At 30.4% G+C, this 6,000-nt stretch overlaps 3 pseudogenes; 2 read left to right on the forward strand and 1 right to left on the reverse strand.

Annotated features, from left to right (window-relative positions):
* The window catches only part of LOC105292807, a 98,153-nt pseudogene that overhangs the window by 2,432 nt on the left and 89,721 nt on the right, over positions 1-6,000 (forward strand).
* On the reverse strand, positions 1,485-1,604 carry LOC111740524 (annotated as a pseudogene).
* Positions 2,524-2,643, forward strand: LOC111740510 (annotated as a pseudogene).

The following is a 6,000-nucleotide window of genomic DNA, read 5'->3' on the forward strand; positions in this document are numbered from 1 at the left end:
CTATGTGTAAGGTTAGGTTTATAGCATAGCAAGATGTAAGCATATATTGAAATATTTATACATTAAATCATATATTCCTTACAATATAGTCTAGGAAATCTTGACATAACTATTCAGACCTAACATGTTCTATTTTTTCCTGAATAATTGGGCTAATTGTTTTCTTATTTTTGTTTTTCTTTACATACACAAACCTAAGAGATTATTCTACTTAACTCTTATTAAAAGTTTACTTGCTTATTTGTTTTTTAATGGTGCTAAATTAATCCAGCCAAAAATACATGACTTAATTTGAGAGAATTCTGGAAATTGTCAAAGTTAAGTCTTTACTTTTAACTAGTTATAAAATTACCTCTGGACCCATGAAACAAATAGCTTATTGAGTGCTTATCATTTCCAAGCATTTTAGATGATTCTTCTATGTTTATTACATTCAGTGTAGAGTATTTCAGAATTTATACACTTACGATCATATCACTTGATTCAGCCACAGAAAAGGATAAGTTAAAAAGTAGAAGATTGACTTTTAAGAGTAAAAGTAAACAGAAAAAAGCAAGCAAACTTAGTTATTATTTCTGACCAACGTAGGTAAAAAAAAAAAGATTGTTGCATATGAACAATAAAAGCACTGATTATGTGTTAGACTGATGATTGTGGTGAACATTTACAAACAGCATGAAACCATGCAATCAGTGACACTACAATGATTATATATTTAATCAGATGTATGTCAACATATGTATAGGTAGCACTGTGGAGCTAAGTTTACAGGAGAAGAAAGGGCAATTTTCAAGCTGGATGAGGGTCATAACACAAACATTTAGATGTTTATTCACTATTCTGCAGGCACTAATAACAGTACTGCATGGGATGAGTGATGAGCACATAGCCAATGTAAAAGAAACTTGTGATTATAAATAAATAGCAGCATTTTTGTTTAACTGAGCCAAAGTGGTTTTTTTTGTTATTATGATTTAACTCTTCCCTCATCACTTCCAATGGCCTATGATCTAGGCACATATTAAATTTGTTATTAAAATAATTTATGATTATCTAGTCTTCTAAAATCTTTAGTTTCTTCTAAATTTTGCATGATGGCATAGGAAAAATTTGAAATAATCTATTTATCTCAAAGCACCAGATATTTTAGAAGAATATTTAGTATAACATATAAAATATAATAAAATTAATAAAAATTTAATTTATATTATCTTTTTGTAAACTCTTAGAAGTCTGAACAGTGATTCTATGTTATATAAATCGGTTTGTGACTGGAAATAAACACAGAGAAGATTCTGAGGTGAAGACAATGTTTTGTTTTCTGTTATTTATTTATTTAGTTATTATTTATATATTTATTTATTTTTAAAATGCCTTATTTTTATTTATTTATTTTTTTATTTTTTAGGTGAGGCAACCTTTGGTTGACCTCACAGATTGCCAGGACATTGTCAGTTTACAATCCCTTATTTTTTTATTTTTTATGCTTACAAACACCTGGTCTTCTTTGGTGGTCTCCCATCCAGGTACTAACCAGGCCCAACCCTGCTTAGCTTCTGAGATCAGACGAGATTGGGCTTGTTCAGAGTAGCATGGCTGTAGACTTGTGTTCTATTTTTTTAATCTGAATGTTGGTTACATTGGTGTGTTCAGTTTGTGAAACTTCATTCAACAGTACATTTATTGATTTATGCATTTTTCTATGTTCATGCTATACTTTAATAAAAAGTTCAAAAATTTACAGAAAGCTACTGTAAAGGGGAAAGTATAATTTTTTTATGTCTCTACTGCTAATAAAAATCATTTAATAATTCATTTTATTAAAATTTTGTATCTTAATTTCTCTGGGTTTGAAATTATCAACCAACATCTGTTAATTAAGATGAGAAATTTTTTTAAAAAAGTAAAACATTTTTAAAAAATTAAATAACCACATTTTTTGTCAGTTAGGTATTTCAATGTGTGAAATTACATTTTAATTTTTAAGAAAGTCCCATGAAGTTCACAGGATAAGCAGTCACACATTATATTATAAATTTATATTTTGAAAACTCATTTTTAAGTATTTGGTTTTTATTTACTTTATTGCTCCATAAACTGTAATAAAATTTAAGCAAGAATCCTAATTTTTGAAAAATCAGTTCACAAGGACAATATAATTCCAGGGTCAGCCAATTTTTTTCCCTGTAAAGGGCCACGTAGTAAATAGTTTAGGCTTTGCATGTCGGATATATTCTTTTAACTACTCAGCTCTGCCACTGTAGAGCAGCCATACACATTACGCAAATGAATGGGCATGGGTATGTTTCAATAAGATTTGATATGCAAAAATGAACAGCAGACTGAATTTGATCCTTGTGTTACCGTTGGGCTGATTTGAACTTCGGCATCACAACAGCACGTGGGCGTAGGGGATAACGGCCCAGAAGTGTAGTTAGCATTTTCCCTCAGTTCTTCCTCATTAATGCAGTGAAGAATCACAGGTCAGGGAGATTTAGAAAAATTTATTAAAAGTATATCTTAGTCTATGACCATGTTACCCTGAACAAGCCCAACCCCATCTGATCTCGGAAGCTAAGCAGGGTTGGGCCTGGTTAGTACTTGGATGGGAGACCACCTAAGAAGACCAGGTGTTTTTAGAAAGACAAAGCACGCTCCAAGGAGGCACATGATTTCAGTGAGAAGCTGTAAACCAGCACTGTCACAACAACCAGCCAAAGACCACAGAGACAACAAAGACCAGAAGAAGAAGAGGTCTTTCTTACATTAAGGCCTTGATGGGTGGTTAGGTGATTGGCATATGAGGTCATTTTGATTGACACTTGGCTGCTATATAACTCTGCCTACTTCGTGTGCACTTACCCAGATTTCTACTACATTGGAGTGTTCTTTGGGTGGTCTCTAGGCTGGACCCCTATTCTTTTGTTCCCCATTTCACTCATGTCCGACTAGCTACCTCACACTTTGGGTGTAGTTTGCCTTCCCTAAATATATGTCATAGAAATGAGTTGAATATCTTAAAACTTTTAGAAAAAGCCATTGCAGTAAAAATTATATGGTGTTTGGTTAAATTGTGGTATGATGTTGCTTAGTCTAGTATGGTTATTTACAATTATATATAACCCACTGTCATGATTTGCCCTTTTAAAAAAACAAAAACAAAAAGAAAAAAATTCTGAACAGACTTGGTTTCAAAAACCAAATTAAGTATTCTGAAAGAAAGTCATAATTGGATACATAAATCTCACAAAGAGAATTTAAATGAACAGAAACCTATGAACTTTAGATGTGCTTTCTGCTGCTTAACCATATGGTTTTTATCTTAGAATAATAAAAATAATAGAATAAAATATCTTCATTTAAACAAGAAAAAGGATAGGTTCAGGGAGGTTAAGTGATTCCCATGGTCTCAGCTAGTGTTAATATTTAGTTGAATAATCAACTTGTTATCTGTTTCCAATTAAAGAAAAATCTTATTCTCGCTCATTTACCATAGCACTCCTGGAGATATTCATACTTGTCTTTTGGTTCTTTGTTTCTGTATGTCACTACTGTAAAGTCAACCCTATCAGCCTTTGTAGTATTTCGTACCACGTTTTAAATTCCCACAAATAAAACTTAAGATGTAAAAGCAATGCCTTGGTAACAAAAAGAAGTGATTTACAAGTCTGACTGATCTCATGCATTATTTGAAGAATTTTGAGAAATCAGGCTGTGAGGCTTGTACCTGAGTGCACTAGGCTAGAATAAAGCTTGTAATCGGCATTCTATAAAGTTCATTGGGCCATATTAAAGATGGTCAGGACTGGGAATTTTCAAACACAGTCACCATAGTGGCTAATTGTTCACTCAGCCTGGCCCTCTGCACTTATTTTATTTCTCAAAGCACATAAATATTGCAAATATTGGCCTGGGCTTCCTGAATGCCTGTACTTTTAAGAAGCATTTGTTTTTATTGTGAAATGTTGTACAAATTCAAAGAATATATAAAATGTATGGTGTTAAAAATATTAAGTAAACATGTATGTCATTAATGTCTAGCTTCAGATAGAATGTTAATGCCTGTGGACCCTTCCTCTCTCTCCTCCAATAAGGATAAACACAATTCTGTATTTTGTTCATCCTTTTTTATTTTTAAAGTATTTGTACATACAAGTGTAAAATAAACAAATTATAACTAAGTTTGTTTTTTCTATTTTTGAGCTCTGTATACGTGGTATCAATTTGATTTTCCACTTTGTACCACACTTTGTGTTTCTTGTATGATGAGACATAAAGCTATTGTTCATATTCACTAGTGTGAATTTCACTAGTGTCAAAATTTCCTTGTGTGAATATATGACAATGATTTTCCCATTTTTCTGTTTATAGATTGTCTCTTGCACATTTTTGAATTTTTTATAAGTAACTTATTTTTAAACTCTGTGAGTATATATTTTAAAGGGCTTCTGGTAAGTACACTAGTGCAATGGTATCTTTTGAATATATACCTGTTGGTGGAAATTCCTCATCATTAAAGGAGACATCAAAAATAAACATCTCATATTTATGGAGTTGATCCACTTAGGTGTAGTTGAGGAAACATCATACTTTAAAATATTTTTTTCAGATATGCCACTCAGTTATCAACTTGTAATATTTTAAAATTAACTCCAGGTAACTTCAATATTGTGTTTCAAAATGATATTTTCCTAATGTGAAATATTTTTATCTGCATTATTCTTATTTATAAGCAATAGAAAAGTGAATTTTTTACATTGTTTCTATAAAAAGTTTGTGTACAGTTTGTACTTGATAATCTAAATTTATTCGGGTTTCCATTTAAAATGTTTTTATTTTAATTAAAGAGATAATTAATTTCTGGTGGATGGATAAATTAATGATGTTTATAAAATATTTTTAAACTATCTACTGTTTAAATATATGTTAAGAGGGTGTACAAAATATTATGTCAAGTCCAAGGGAGTCTACATGATATCATATTTGGACTTTAAAAAATTTAACTTTTATATATTAAAATGTCAGTGATGTCACTGATCAATAATATTGACACATGATGATTTTAAAATTCTGATTTTTTGGAATTTGTTTGGTTTTGTCTGGAATGAGGAAAACTTTTATAATTTAGGTCTCCTAACAATCTCTCTCGCAGCCATAGCATCTCAGCTTTTATCTGGATTGCAAATTGATCATTTGCTTAGTCTGCTTTTATTAAAGAAACTATATTATTAAAGAAACTGGTTTATTAATAAATATTGTATTATGAAAATAATATGAATATAATTATTAATGAATATTTGAGGAGTAAATGAAATATTAAAAGTTTCCACTTTAGTGCAGGCTACATCTCATAAGAAAAAACTCATTATTTTTTCCCTATGGTTGCCATTTTCTGGCTAGATAAATCCATCTTTCATATTATATCATGTTATGTTATGTTATGTTATGTTATGTTATGTTATATTATGTTATGTCATATTATAAGAGACAGCATTAAACTCAGTTTAATCCACTAAATTACTTTTTAAATTTGATATCACACTTCATAAAATACTTTGATATCATACTTCATAAAATACCACAGTTGTTTTGCAAAGGTTTCTCAACAATTGAACATTTCAGTAATTCCACTGGTCAATTTTAATAGACATTTTAAAAGCCATGTAATAGAACTGAAAAATTGTTTGCTTTGATAAATGAGTAAAAATAAAGCAGTTAAAGTGGTAGCACATGCAGACACAGTGAGAAAGTCAGTTTCAGTATTACCTAAACATTATTACTGTCAAATAGGAATACAATAACTTATTTTGCAGGGATTTGTCATTTTTATACATTTGAATATACTTGTATAAGTATTCCCTGAAATGTGGAAAGGAGATTGGAAGATGAGACATTTAAATAAATCCTTTCCCAAGTAAGAAATAATAATCACCATAACTACCTAGTTACTTAAAAATGACCACAGATGGACTTTTAGAGAAACAAATCAAAATAATTATA

The sequence above is a fragment of the Pteropus vampyrus genome, unplaced genomic scaffold, assembly GCF_000151845.1.
Source record: "Pteropus vampyrus isolate Shadow unplaced genomic scaffold, Pvam_2.0 Scaffold64, whole genome shotgun sequence".
Classification (NCBI taxonomy): Eukaryota; Metazoa; Chordata; class Mammalia; order Chiroptera; family Pteropodidae; genus Pteropus; species Pteropus vampyrus.